This window comes from Callospermophilus lateralis, chromosome 3 (assembly GCF_048772815.1).
Source record: "Callospermophilus lateralis isolate mCalLat2 chromosome 3, mCalLat2.hap1, whole genome shotgun sequence".
In the NCBI taxonomy this organism is placed as follows: Eukaryota; Metazoa; Chordata; class Mammalia; order Rodentia; family Sciuridae; genus Callospermophilus; species Callospermophilus lateralis.
In genome coordinates, this window is record NC_135307.1 from 157,207,660 (window position 1) to 157,223,687 (window position 16,028).

The following is a 16,028-nucleotide window of genomic DNA, read 5'->3' on the forward strand; positions in this document are numbered from 1 at the left end:
CTACAGCTAGCTTATACTCACACATATATATATAAAGCATTCTTATGGCTTTCAAATAACTGAAGGAACCGTTGAATGACCAAGATATGGGGAGGAAAGAAGCTAGGAGATCCTCACTAAACATTTGTAGCCCTCTTGTCTAGAGCAGTATTCACCAAAAGACAAATATAAGCCACAGACATTTGTTATAACCACAACATTTTTTTTAAATTGGATTTTTATTTGTAATAGCCAAGACACGAGTATGTGTTTAATTCAAATTTTACATTTTCTAGAAGCCACAAAGAAATAAAAATAAAAAGAAAGGAAAAAGAAAAAAAGAAGAAAAGAATTGAGGAAGGGAGGAAGGAGGAAAAGGAGGAACAGAGGAAGAGGTCAAATTAATTTTTTTAGCCTTTATTTGACCAAATAAATACCCAAAATATCCATTCAACATATAAACAATATAAAGATGCATTAAGGACATTTTTTACATTTTTTTTTTTTTTGGTTCTCTTAAAGATACTGTACAATTTATACACACAACACATTTCAATTCAGATTAGCCACATTGTAAGTGCTCACTGGCCACGTGGTTTGTGACTATCATATTGGATAGTCAGATATAGAAAATAATTATTGCCTTGAAGGAATTCAACTCCAATTTTTCTTTTTTAACTGTCTTTTATGTTCAAATTTCCACAAGAGAGAACCACATTGGTCCATCTTGGACCTATCCTGTTACAAAATCAGCATACAATATTAAAGATGTGGCCACTGGGTGTCATCTTGGATATTGGAGAAAGTGGAAGTATAGGTCAGGCAGCCATCCCCAAAGCGGACTCATACACTCTAATGTTAAAATTTAATAATTTCACATGCAACATTTTTATTAACCATGCCTTTACTTTCTGATGTTTTGACATCTTGGAGAGATGAGATCTGAAAAGACTGCCTCTCAAGGCGGGCCAAATCCTAAAGGACTCCCCTGCAAGTATGCCTTTCACATAAGTCAATCTGAAGTCCACACTTGAACCACCTTTTCTACCAGGCTTTCATAATGTCCCATACTCTCCTGCCCTGTTCACCCCAGAGTCAGGTACCACAAAACTAGGAAGAGGCCCTATGTTCCCGAGTCCACTGTGAATATCCAAGCCATTCTTAAACCTGCTTACCTTGCCTTACCTGTTCCATCCCATGGAAACCACAGTTAAGACACTTGCCTACACTCTCTCACTGTCTCCTAACTGACCCCAAAGCTTTCCCCAATCCCAGCATGAAGGGCTACACTGTCTGTTTCTCAGCATTAGTAAATATTGTAAATTTCTTCCTTTATAACAATCATTTCTATGTCTGAATATCTTGCCATACCTGATTATCACAGTCCTGAGTTCACGGTAAACAAATATTATGCATCTCATAAGGTTTCTGAGTACAAGATGGTACTCAGTGAAAGCTCTGCCTCTCATTTGCCCAGTTTCTCCCTATGTCCCATGAGTAGCCCCTGTTCTTAGTTTTTTCTGGATTTCTCCAAAATTTCTTTATAGTTAAGCAAATAAAAATATTTTCTTTGTCTTTGCCAAAAACACAGTGTAGCATATCAACTGCAATAGCTTTTTTTTTTTTTTTTTTTTTTTGGTACCAGGGATTGAACTCAGGGGCACTCGACCACTGAGCCACATCCCCAACCTTATTTTGTATTTTATTTAGAGACAGTGTCTCACTGTGTTGCTTAGCGCCTCGCTTTTGCTGAGACTGGCTTTGAACTTGAGATGGTCCTGCCTCAGTCTCCCCAGCCACTGGGATTATAGGCATTTACTAATTTTTGGCCTGCAATAGCTTTTAATCAGCTCGTGTCTACTGATGCCACTGCTCCTATGTTTGATATCCTTGTAGAAGTTTTAAAAATCCTTACATAGTCATGTGTGGTTTCTTTAACTCTTCTATTATTGTTAGGGAATATCTTTTATCTTTCATAGCACTTCTTCTATTACAGCGCCTCTCACATGGTCAGTAAAAGTGAGAGAAACCGAAAAAGATGATCAACAGATCTCTGTGGAATAAATGAGTTACTACTAGGAAAATGCATGTTACACCTACCCTTTTCCAATAGTAACCCAGTTTCATAACCATTGTGTTTTTTAAATTATATTTTTAAAAACCATATGGTTGTCTCAGTTTCTTTATAGTTGGAATACTTTTAGCATTTAAAGGATAGGTCAATAGTATTTTGGGAGTCTATAAAAAGATAAGTATAAAAACTCATATCAGAACTTTATTCAAACTCAACATCTATTAAAAACTTCCTTAAATAATTGAATCAAGAGTGTTTTGTTTTATAAGGAATAGACTTCCATTTTTATCTGAAAACTCTGTGAGGAACATGAAGGTATAAGACAAACCCAAGAAGAAATCAGATTAACCAAGAACAAAAAGAAAAAATAATATATTTCCAGAAAGCTCTATCAGAAGTTAAATGACTCACCAAAAAAATCCCTGCTCCTCTGATCATTCTAGTATGAATTCTGATCCATGCTTTTTTATGGTTCAAAAGCAAAAGCTTCCCTTAGAAGTGGTCCATAGTTAAGTAAGGTTTAATCTGTAGCCAATCCCACTGTGGTATTACAAGTATTTTTAAAAAATTTTTTCCTTTTGAGGAAAATGATCATTTGTTCTCAGGACAAAACATAATCCTGAATTCCAAATATCATCATCCCTTTTGTTATCAAGAGCAAATATTGATCAAAGGCAGGACATGTCTTTGTTCTCATGGGTCCTCAGGGCCTAGAATTGTGCCCTGTTTGTTGAGTAGAAATAAGGAGTCTGCTGTCAAGAAACTAATGATCCAGAGTGAATTTTAGCACTTAGTACAATATCTCCTAGATATGTACAAATCAGAGGGGAAAATTCACTGTGTGTGTGTGTTATTAACGATTGAACCCAGAGGCATTCTACCTCTGAGCCATATCATCAGTCCTTTTAAATTTTCTTTTTATCGTGAGATAATCAAACTTGAGATCCTCATGCGTCAGCCTCCTGAGTCACTGGGATTACAGGTGTGCGCGGTCCACTACAATCTACATTTTAAAAGCTTTTTAAAACACTGGGGTAGGGGCTGGGATTGTGGCTCAATGGTAGAACACTTTGCCTAGCATGTGTGAGGCACTGGGTTCCATTCTCGGCACCACATAAAATAAATAAATAAAGGTATTGTGTTCATCTACAACTAAAAAAATATTAAGAGGCTGGGGTTGTGGCTCAGTGGTAAAACACTTGCCTAGCACGTGTGTGGCACTGGGTTCAATTCTCAACACCACATATAAACAAATGAATAAATAAATAAAGGTCCATAAATAACTAATAAAAAATTTTAAAAATATATTAAAAAAACTAAACACTGGGGTATTATTTATGCTAGTATAAGTACAAATCTTAAGTGTATAGCCTAATGAAACTTAACAAATGAATATTTTTATAGAGCCATCACTTATATAGTATATATATCTAGCACCCTGGAAAGTTCTTTATTTCCCCTTCCAGTCAGTTTTGACTTGTACTATCATAAACTAATTCTGGGGTTGGGGTTGTGGCTCAGCGGTAGCGCGCTTGCCTAGCATGCGTGAGGTACTGGGTTCGATTCTCAGTACCACTTACAAATAAGTGAAAATAAAAGTTCATCAACAACTAAAAAATATTTTTTAAAATTCTGCTTGGTTTTGAACATTACATAAATGGATAAATGGAACAATACACTGTGTTCTCTTTGGGTCTCACATACTTAATAGTATGTCTGTGAAATTCATCCTTGCTTTTTTTTTTTTTTTTAAGATACTGGGGATTGAACCAAGGACCTCATATATGCTAGGCAAGCACTCTACTACTGAGCTATATCCCCAGATCTTTTTGTTTTATTTTGAGACTGGGTCTCACAAAATTGCCCATGCTGGCCTCAAACTTGCTAGTCTCCTACCTCAGCGTCTTGAGTAGCTGGAATTCCAGGTGTGCACTACCACATCATCCATGTTCTTTTTCAGTGCTGAGTAGCATTTATAATATAAACATATCACAATTTACATGTCATTCTCCTGGTAATGGACATTTGGAAGGTTCCCAGTTTAGGTTGGCATAAATAAAGCTGCTTAGAATAGCCATTTTGTTTGTTTGTTTGTTTTCCAGTACTGGAGATCAAACCCAGGGCAGTCGTGCAATCTTAGCAAGCACTCAACCATAGAACTACATCTCCAGCTCTTCATATTTAAAAAAAAAAAAAAAAAAAAAAAAAATTTTTTTTTTTTTTTTTTGCACAGGAGCACTTTTTTTGTTGTATGATAGTGTGAATTTCAGCACATATAGATTTATATAATCTCTACAACACTCAGGATATATTTCCATATCAAACATGTCCTTGACCTAGGTATTAGACCAGAGACCCTGCATGCCTACTAGAAGAAAAAATAGGATCAAATCTCCATCATGTAAGTTTAGGAACCAAATTCCTCAACAAGACTCCTAAACTGCAATAAGTAAAATCAAGAATCAATAAATGAGATTTTATCAAACTAAAAAGCTTCTTGACAGCAAAGGAAACAATCAAGAACATGAAGAGAGAGCCTACAGAATGGGAGAAAATCTTTGCCACCTGCACCTAAGACACAGCATTAATCTCCAGGATATATAAAGAACTCAAAAAACTTAATACCCCAAACCCAAATAATCTAATCAATAAATGGGCAAAGGAACTGAACAGACATTTCACAGAAGAAGAAATACAAATGGTCAACAAAGACATGAAAAAATGTTCAACATCACTAGCAATTAGAGAAATGCAAATTTAAACTACATTGAGATTTCATCTCAATCCAGTCAGAATGGCCATTATCATGAATACAAGTAATAGCTTGGCAGGGTGGCATATGCCTGTAATCCCAGCAGCTTGGGAAGCTGAGGCAGGAGGATTGCAAGTTCAAAGCCAGCCTCAGCAAAAGCGAGGTGCTAAGAAACTCCGTGAGACCCTGTCTCTAAATAAAATACAAAATAGAGCTGGGGTGTGGCTCCATTTGTGGTTGAGTACCCCTGAGTTCAATCCCCCGTATCCGCCCTCCCCAAAAAAGAATACAAGTAATAATAAATGTTGGTGAGGATGTGAAGGAAAAAGATACATTCTTACATTGCTGGTAGGGCTGCAAATTGGTGCAACCACTCTGGAAAGCTATATGGAGATTCCTCAGAAAACTTGAAATAGAACCACCATTTGATCCAGTTATCTCACTCCTCAGCATACACCCAAAGGACTTAAAACTAGCATACTATAATGATGAGGCCACATCAATGTTTACAGCAGCTCAATTCACAATAGCTAAGCTATGGAACCAACCTAGGTCCTTTCAACAGATGAATGGTAAAGAAAATGTGGTATATATACACAATAGAATATTACTAAGCAATAAAAAAGAATAAAATTACGGCATTTGCTGATAAATGGATGGAACTGAAGACTATCATGCTAAGTGAAATAAGCCAATTCTCCAAAACCAAAGGCTGAATATTCTCTCTGGTATGCACTCACAATAGGCGGGAGTAGAGGTATGGGAGGGTGGAGGTTCACCGAATTGGACAAGGGGAAATGGAGGAAAGGGAGTGGGGATGGGAATGGGAAAGACAGTAGAATGAATTGGACATAAATTGTTATCATATATGAATGCATGACCAATGTAACTCCACATTAAGTACAACCACAAGAATGGGAAGTTATACTCCATGCATGTATATTATGTCAAAATAAATTTGACTGTCATGTATAATTTTTAAAAAACAAAACAAAACAAAATTTTAAAAGCATTTCGGTCCCCCTTTCCTGAAGTAGTCACCCCTTACCTCAACCCTAATCCCTTACAATCACAGATCTATTCTCCATCATCACAGTTTTGTCCTTTTGAGAATGATACCTGTATCAGGTAACCATCGGAGACTGAGTTTTCACTCAGATAATTCCTTGGCTATTTATCAGTAGTACATTCCTTTTTTTTTTTTTTTTATTGCTGACATTATTACATGTCTTTTGATGAACATAAGCACTCTTTTCTAATGGGTGTATTCGTGGGGGTGGAATTGCTTTATCATAGGGCATTCGTATGTTTAATGTCAGCAGGCAGTACAGCCAGAGAGTTTTCCCAAGTGGTTGAGCCAGCAGTATAAGAAAATTCTAACTGCTTTGTCTTTACTCACATCTAAGCAGCATCCTGGTCCGTGTGTATGTAGCACTTTAGCCATTCTTGAAGGTGCATACATAACTAGATTTTAAAGCTTGTCATAAATCATGAAAAGAATTAGTCATCTGCAGCAGATGCTGTTGGTGACCTGCCCAGATTCCCTGGGATCCCTTTTACTATTCCACAGCAGCAGCAGGTGCTGCTGCTAAGGGCTTCCTCACACCTGTAACTTTATCCTGCACTTGTCCTTGGCAACTGGAGTAGCCAGTTTCCAAACCGCTCTTCTCTCTCTCTCTCTCTCTCTCTCTCTCTCACACACACACACACACACACACACACACACACACAGTAAGGCAGTTGAAACCAAAGGTTGACTGGTGTGGGGTACAAAAGCCCAGTCCCATGCCCCAAGGCAGAAAGACTCAGTGTTGCACTTTATACTTCAGAGCTCCCAAGGGAACCTGGCTGAGCCAGGACTTGGCTGTGCCAGGACTTCATAAGCCACATCCTGTTTGGCTTTTCCTGCTGGCTCATCCTGCCTCCTCTGTCCCTCACAAATCTTTCCTGTGAGCACCCCATCCCTGTAAGAAAGCACTGGCACAGGACTCCCCAAGTTCAGCCTAGCTGCCAGGAAACCTGACCCAAGGTACCTCTGCAGCATCCATTTCTCGGTCCCCCTCTCCTGAAGCTCTGTTGTCTATGGGCTGTCCAGTTAGAAAAACACTTGACTGCAGTCAATAGAAAACCTGTTCCCTTTCTACCCTGAAGCTGCAACTTAAACACATAGGTGTTTGGTTTTCCTCAGGCAATTTTGACAAGGGGACAAGCACCAGTGTCTTGCAAGTTTCCCAGCAGAGCCAGGAGATAAATGAAATCCCTCTTGACCATCTTCCTCCTTGCCCTTCAGGAACCTGCCTTCCATGATGGTCCCTTCTTTTGATGTCCCCCCACGGGGCCCAGGGATGTTTGAATGCCCACTCTAGTTACTATCCATAGGTACCCTGAGAGAATGCTCATGATGCTGGGGATGCTTCAAAACACACACACACACACACACACACACACACACAGATATTAACACGTACAACATTTTATGCCAAACAATAGAAATGTTTCAATTCTGAGATTGTTATCTCTACGTAAGTTAATAGCTGGGCAGTTAATCTCATCAAACTTTGTCCTCTAGATGTTTCTCCACATAGGAAGAACTCAGATTGGGGGTGGGGATGGCTCCGTAATAGAGTGCTTGCCTAGCATACCTGAAGCCCTGGTAGCTTTTGTAAGAAGTTCAACTTCAATCCCCAACACTTAAAAAAAAAAAAAAATGCTGAAATAAGCTCATTCATTCTTGGGTATTAATGATTAATAGCATTCACTCATTCTTTGGTTTAATTAACATTTATAAAGGGGTCTGATCCAGGCTCTGAATATAAAGGATACATTGTCCTCCTTTTTTTCCTTAGTTGTATATGGACATTATACCTTTATTCATTTATTTTTATGTGGTGATGAGGATCGAACCTAGGACCTTGCTCGTGCTAGGGGAGCACTCTACCACTGAGCCACAACCTCAGCCCCTACATTGTCCTCTTTTAAAAACCTGTGAATATGTATCATTGCATTTCCCACTCTATATTATAACTGTCAGTTTGTTTGTATTATCCACTAGATCGGAAGCTTCCTGAGATCAAGAACTATGTTTTATCTCTGTGCTTCTAACTTAGAGACTGGAACATTCTACATGCTTGTGAAAAACAGCAGGGCAGAGAGGGATCAGGGAGAAAGAGAGAAAAAGGTAGAACTATGGTTTGGATATGGTTTGCATGTGACCCCCGAAAGTTCACAAGCTCTAAGCTCTTTTCCCAGTGTAGTGGTATGAGAGGAGGGGCTTAGTGGGAGGTGATGGGTCTAATGTAATTTTCATGGGCTTCCACCTAGCTCCCCAAAATGCACTTTATTATAAAAAGAGTGTGTATATCTTCTGAATGTTTCTGGCTTTCTGTCTTGTCATGTGATCTCTCTCCCCCATGTGTATTCTCACCATGATGCCACCTGCCATGTTGTAATATATCCAGAAAGTCCCTGTCAGATCCAAGTGAGTATGAGTGCCATACTCTTGAATCTCCAGAACATGGAGCTAAATAAACTTCATTTCCTTATAAAGGATCCAGCCTCCAGTATTTTGTTATAGCAACAGAAAAATGGACTGAGACAGATGAAAAGTGGATAGATTAAAGATGGCCACTAAGTCTTTGCTGTTTTTCCCATGAAGAAATTGAAGGCTATTTTCACTCCTTTGAATCTGCTGATTTTGTGCCTTGCATCGGTCAATAGAATGCAGCATAGGTGATGATATTCCAGTTCCAAACCAACACTTGAAGAAGGCTGGTAGCTTTTGTAAGAAGTCCAACTTCATTGAGATCAGCATGCTGTGAGGAAGTCAAGATAACTTTGTGGAGAGGCCATAAGGAGGGAACTGAGGAGCCAAGCAAATAGCAAGGTCTGAGGTCTAGACATATGGCCCCAGTTGAATTCTTTTAGCCAGACCTCAGCTATTTGAACTATTTTAGCTGAAGCCCCAGATGTGGTAGAACATAGATGAGCTGTTTACACCATACTCTGACCAAGTTACTGACCCACAATTCTTTTAAACTTTTATTTTATTTATTTATTTATTTTAAAAATTTTTTTAATATTTATTTTTTAGTTATCGGCGGACACAACATCTTTGTTTGTATGTGGTGCTGAGGATCGAACCCGGACCGCACGCATGCCAGGCGAGCGCGCTACCACTTGAGCCACATCCCCAGCCCCCTTATTTAATTATTTTTAGCGTGGTGCTGAGCATCGAATCCAGTACCTCACACATGCTAGGCAAGTGCTCTGCCACTGAAATCCAGCCCCAGCCCTCAAATAAAATTTTGCATTAAGATATTGATGGTTTATTACACAGCAACAGATATATGAAAAGACATATGAATTATCTTATTCACCGTGAAAAACAATTTGCTATTTCACCATGCCCAGTCATTTTTATTCTATTTAAGATGTCTGCAGGAAGAAAGTAATTCTCTGCATTAAGTAAAAAATTATAATAGTTACAGATATTGAGCAGAGAAGTATTTCTGGCATACTGCCATGCTTGAATGGTTATATTGGATGCCTTGACCAAGGTTGGAGGGAGTCCAGGGTATACAACGCATGAAACTCAATTGTCTACTATGATCAGGGAGCCAAGGTAAATGAATAAAGTTGGTCAGTCATGGGAGGCAAAGAGAACCGTGAAAATGAATGGAATGGGAACCACCAGCTTTCAACTCCAGACAATTATAGTCATAGGAAACATAGGATTTCTATTGATGGATTTCTTCCCCCCCCCCACAAAAAAAAACCCAAATACCCAGATTTTAAAATAAAACCTCCATGTTTTATAGCTAGGCCACTAGGCTGTCCATTTGAGCTTCCTGGTTTAGTGATTGACGGAGAGCACTGGACAAGCTGTCATGCTCATTTCACATTTCACTTGTGTATCTCCAGGCACTGTGTGTGGTTGTTAAAAAGGAAAGTCTAACACTTTACAGCAAAGTCCAACCGGATCAGAATCAGTACTTGAAGTGGTTAAGTGTTGGTGCGCATGTGTAGTAATGTCATCCCCTGCTAATGGATGTGTGAACTGCTCTAATCCTTTTGGAGAACTGTTCGTAAATAACTAATAAGATTAGCCAACAATACTACTCCGAGAGAAAAGCAAATGTATCTTTACCAAAAGACAGGCATTAGAATGTTCATGGAGCCAGGAGTTGCAATCCCAGTCAGTGGCTTGAGAGGCTGAGGCAGGAGAATTGCAAGTCCAAAGCCAACCTGTACAACTTGGCTAGGACCTAAGCAACCGAATGAGACCATGTCTCAAAAAAAGACTAGGAATTTAGCTCAGTGGTTAAGCGCTCCTGACTTCAATCCTTGATAAATTATACACACACACACACACACACACACACACACATATATATATATATTTCTTTTTCATAGAAACACTTTCAGTAGTAGGTAAATCCTGGGAACAAATACTGGCCATCAAAAGTAGAATGGTGCTATAAGTCGGATCTGAAAGAACCCCCCAAAAGCCCACATGTTAAAGTCTTGGTCCCTAGGGAAATACTAATGGGAAGTTGTGGAATCTTAAAGAGCAGGGCCTCGTAGGAGTTACTCAGGTTTTCAGAGGTCACGCCCTTTAGGGAAATTATGAGGCCCTGGTCCCTTCCCTGTCTCTGTTTTGCATCCTGGTCAAGAGATGAGTGGTTTTTCTCTGCCACGTCTCCATCATGACATATTGCCTAGCCACAGGTCAAACAGCAAGAGGGTAAACTAATTGTGAATTGAAATCTCCAAATCTGTGAGCTCAAATAAACTGTTTTTTTTTTCTTTATAAGTTTATTCTCTCAGGTATTTATTATAGTGATGAAAAGCTATCATAATTTTTTAAAAAAAATTAACTTCTGTGATTAATCAATAAAACTCTATGTACATGCTTTCAAAAAAGCTATAACAAATTGATGAATAAATCATAAATGAAATATTAAGCCATGCAAAAAAAAAAAAACCCTTCACAATGGAAATATATGTGTGTTTTATGAAACAACAGATAACACAAAACAAAATGTCAAGTGAAAGATTCAAAGAAAAGATCGTACCATATGAGACAGTGTGTAAAAGCCCTGGTTGCCCCACATCCCCATTTCCTTTGGCATAGAAAATTCAAAAGTAGGTTAAACTCACCTGTGCTTTAGGTTTGAGGGTGACTGCCCCGGACAAGGGAATAGTGACTAGATGGAGGAGAAGGGGGCTTCTGGTGCAATGCTCATGTTCTACGTAGTGTCTTTGTTAACCTGGGTGTGAACACTTTGTGAAAAGTCACTGTGTGATACACTTCCAATTTGTGCACTTTTATGTATACATGTTGCATCTTAATACAAATTATCTTAAAAGCAAAAATTTTTAAAATGCAGCACTTCCATCTATCACCTGGATCCTAAAATAAGCCCCACAGTAACGTGGAGCATACCTCTAGCTTACCTGGATGGACATGTCAACATGGGAGAGAAAGAACTAAGTCTTCATTTTCTTAAGCCCCTAGAAAATAATGCCATACTCTGGGCCTAGCTGTCCTCTCTAATGTATTCTCCTCTTCCTGGATAAATGGCTGCCTGACCAGAAGCTACATTCCCCAGCCTCTAATATTGAGTCAATGAGAAGTAGGCCGAAGTGAAAGATAGGAGCAACTTCCTGACAATCTCCAACTTACAATGAGCCACTTGCCATGGACCTTCTATTTTTTAGTGCATATTAATTATACAGAATAATGGTTTCATTGTGGCGTATGCATATATTTTGATCATTTCCAACCCCTCCTGCTTCCAGGTTTCCTCTCTTTACCCAATCACCCAATCTTCTTCTCTAATAGTTTCTCTTCTAATTTCATGTCATCTTTTTTTCCCTTAGATTCCCCATATGAGAGAAAACATTGTCTTTCTTTCAGAGTCTAGCTTATTTCACTTAAAAAGATGATCTCCAGTTCCATCCATTTCCCTGTAAATTATATGATTTCATCCTTCTGTACAAATGAATAATACTCCATTATGTATACATATCATACTTTCGTTATTCATTCATGGTTGGTGGGTGCCTAGGCTGATTCTATAACTTTGGCCATGGACTTCTGCTTTTACCCTTTCTTGGGTACCTGCATGTGGAGATGGCAAGGATCTGCCTGTAACTATGCAAATAAGAATTACATCTGATGGGGATGGTAGAGCCACAAAATGTAAAGAAACAGGGCAAGGTTTGGTGATACATGCCTGTAATCTAAGCTACTCAGGAAGCTGAAGCATGAGGATTGCAAGTTCAAGGCCAACTTCAGCAATTTAGCAAGACCTCAAAATAACATAAAAAGAACTGGACATGTAGATCAGTGGTAAAAAGTTAATAGGTTCAATCCCCTGCACACACACATACACACACACACACACACACACACACACACACACACACATAAATAAATAAAAATAAAAATAAGGTAAAGAAATGGGGTCCCTGATACAATCAATCAACAAGTACATGAAAAAATGCTCACCATCTCTAGCAGTCAGAGAAATGCAAATCAAAACCATCCTAAGATACCATCTCACTCCAGTAAGATTGGCAGCCATTATGAAGTCAAACAACAAGTGCTGGCAAGGATGTGGGGAAAAGGGTACTCTTGTACATTGCTGGTGGGACTGCAAACTGGTGCGGCCAATATGGAAAGCAGTATGGAGATTCCTGGGAAAGCTGGGAATGGAACCACCATTTGACCCAGCTATTGCCCTTCTCGGACTATTCCCTGAAGACCTTAAAAGAGTGTACTACAGGGATACTGCCACATCGATGTTCATAGCAGCACAATTCACAATAGCAAGACTGTGGAACCAACCCAGATGCCCCTCAGTAGATGAATGGATTAAAAATGTGGCATTTATACACAATGGAGTACTACGCAGCACTAAGAAATGACAAAATCATGGAATTTGCAGGGAAATGGATGGCATTAGAGCAGATTATGCTAAGTGAAGCTAGCCAATCCCTAAAAAACAAATGCCAAATGTCTTCTTTGATATAATGAGAGCAACTAAGAACAGAGCAGGGAGGAAGAACAGGAGGAAAAGATTAACATTAAACAGAGTCATGAGGTTGGAGGGAAAGGGAGAGAAAAGGGAAACTGCATGGAAATGGAAGGAGACCCTCATTGTTATACAAAATTACATATAAGAGGTTGTGAGGGGAATGGGAAAAAAATAAGGAGAGAAATGAATTACAGTAGATGGGGTAGAGAGAGAAGATAGGAGGGGAGGGGAGGGGGGATAGTAGAGGATAGGAAAGGTAGCAGAATACAACAGTTACTATTATGGCATTATGTAAAAATGTGGATGTGTAACCGATGTGATTCTGCAATCTTTGTAATGTTTTGAATAACCAATAAAAAAAAAAAAAAAAAGAAATGGGGTCCCTGAACAATCATGTGATTCCGAATAACCTGTTATCCTGGACCAACTGGAACACTGAAATGAGAAATCTCTTTCTTATTTAAGCTGCTGTATTTGGGGGGTCTCTCTGTAACAATGGCAAAGCCTATTCTTTTCCCCAGAAATTTCATAAAGCAGTTTCTATCAGAAACCCCCAAGCAGCAGCGACTTGAGACTTGTGGTTGCAGTTCTAGAATTGCCTCATGGGCTGAAATCAGGCAAAATCGCCTTGTAGTCTGGAGCCTTAGCAGCCCAAGCTATGAGATGGAGCACTGAAAGAAATGGCATTACATTAAATACTGGCATTGTGAGCTTGGCATCGTGCTTCTCAAAGCACGGTTCCCAAAACAATGGCAGCAAACTTATTCGTAGGTCCCATCTTTGACGAAATGAATCAGAGACCTGGGGATGGGGCTCAGCAATTTGGTGTGTTAGTAAGCCCTCTGGGGAGCTCTAATACATGCTCAAGTTTGAGAACCACTGGTTTAGGAGTCAGCAAACTTCTTCTGAAAAGGACCAGATAGCAAATATTTTCGACTTTGTGAACTAGTTTCCAAGGCAACTACTTAGCTCTGCAGTTGTATTACAAAAGTAGCCAGAGACACGGGTAAATGTATGGACATTATTGGATTCGGCCTAAAATGGGCTTGAGGGAATCAGGTAGGTGCTGACTATGAGGTAAATGTAAGGAAAAAAGATTTTATCTTTAAGGGAATTTCTCCTTTACCTCCCTGTCCCCTCTTACCAGTTTTGTTAAATAAAAATTATAAGAGGTCATTGTTTTGAACTAAGCTCTTGCACTGGGCTGATAGACTAGGTTAAGAATCAAAATGGGATCACACTAAAGCTCCACACCACCAAACTGAAACTAAACTGTTAATCTAAATTTCCAAGAAATCAGGATTAGAGAGATAACAGATTACTTCCCCAAACTGGCCAGTTCCAATTGGCATGACAATAAAATTCCTTCTGTCTTAATCCATTCACACACACACAAAAGGGTAACCTGAAGCAACCTGATACTAATGAATCAGTTATTTCCCTAATCTGTCTCAATGTCCCTTCCTTACAAGGAAAGTAACTTTGAAGCTTTTTAGTTTTAGTTCTGTTTTCTTAAGTACTTTTCTGTCTATAAAACCAACCTCCTCTGCTTCATTCATTGACACTCATGGTATTTGAAGGAATGATGTGTTGCCCAGTTCTAGAATGGACAATAAAACCAATTAGGATCTCTAAACTGAAGTATTATAATTTGTCTTCTAACAGTCTTAAAATCTACTCTAGGAGCCAAGTACAGTGGTGCATGACTGTAATCCCAGAGGCTAAGGATGCTGAGACAAGAGGATGGCAAGTTCAAAGCCAGCCAAATCAGCAAGGCCCTAAACAACTCAAAGGGAACCTATAGCAAATAAAAAATAAAAAAGGCTGAGGTTATGGCTCAGTGGTTAAGTGCCCCCGGGGTTCAATCCCTATTAAAAAAAAAAAAAAAGTCTACTCCAGGTACAATAGAGATTCTAGCTCTGAAATCATTGTAGTTCATGTCTCAGCCCCTCCCTCCAGGTTCCTTGCCTTATGCCCCCTGCAAAATATGCTCTCTGTGACACTCTAAAATAAGCAATTCTCCTTTCTCCTCCTCCCTCTCTTCTTCCTCTTCCTTCTCAAACAAACAAACAAACAAACAATAAATAAGCAACTCTCATTTAGGTAGTGATGTCTGATAATAGCTAATATTGCCACCTCAAGCAGAGGCATTTGCATTTTGATTTGCAGCAGTACTGAATTGCACAGGAGAAATATTATATCACAACATTGGCCTAGAGTGTTGGTGTTTGTGGAGTAGGGAAAGTGTTCCAGTTTCCCCAAAGCCACCTTCAGGAGCAGACTCTGCTTTCATGTAAATCCTGATTCATCCTTTTTGGGGCTCAGATTTTTCCCAGAAGAAAAGCAGAGATCTATTGCCCTTTAATGCTACCTGGCTTTATCTTGTAGAATGTTCACTGGGGACTTCTGGCAGTTCTCTTCTTATTCCAGGGGACCAGCTAAACTTACTGGCCATCCCTTCTCCCCCCTGGGCATGGGAGTGCTTGGCCCCTGAGGCCAAAGAAGCCCACCTGGGGTTTTCCTCCTATGCAAGTAGAGATCAATTCCCATCATGTCTGTTTATGTACCTGCAGTGGCACAAAGCCAAGGCAGGAAGGCTTTTTCTTTCTCTCCCCACACCTGGAGTGGAAAGTCCCCTTCTCTTTCCCTTTTTTTTTGGGAGGCGGGCGGGATGAGTGGGATGAGTGGGATGATGATTTAACACAGGGGCACTTAACCACTGAGCAACATGCCCAGCCTCTTTTCATTTCTTATTTTGAGACAGGGCCTCGCTAAGTTGTTTAGGTCCCAGCTAAATTGTTGAGGCTGATCTGAACTTGCGATCCTCCTGCTTCAGCCTCCCAAATCGCTGGGATTACAGGTGTGTGCCACCCCGCCCAACTCTTTCTCACTTTTTAATCCCATTAGGGATTGGGCTTCCCTAATGGGATTAAAACTCAGTTAAACTCAAATTGGGTTTAAACTAAATAGGGAATTTCATGGGTCTTTTAACTGAAAATTCCTGGAATATTTCTAGGTTGAAACACATTTTGATGTCCTCTTTTCTATTTTTTAAAAATCTTTATTTATATGTGGTGTTGAGGATCTGTAAGGGTCTGGCGAAACGTCGGAGGAAGAGACCACCAAGAGACTGACTTTATGCAATTTGCAGAAGGGGGTTTATTTATTGAGGATCCATTCC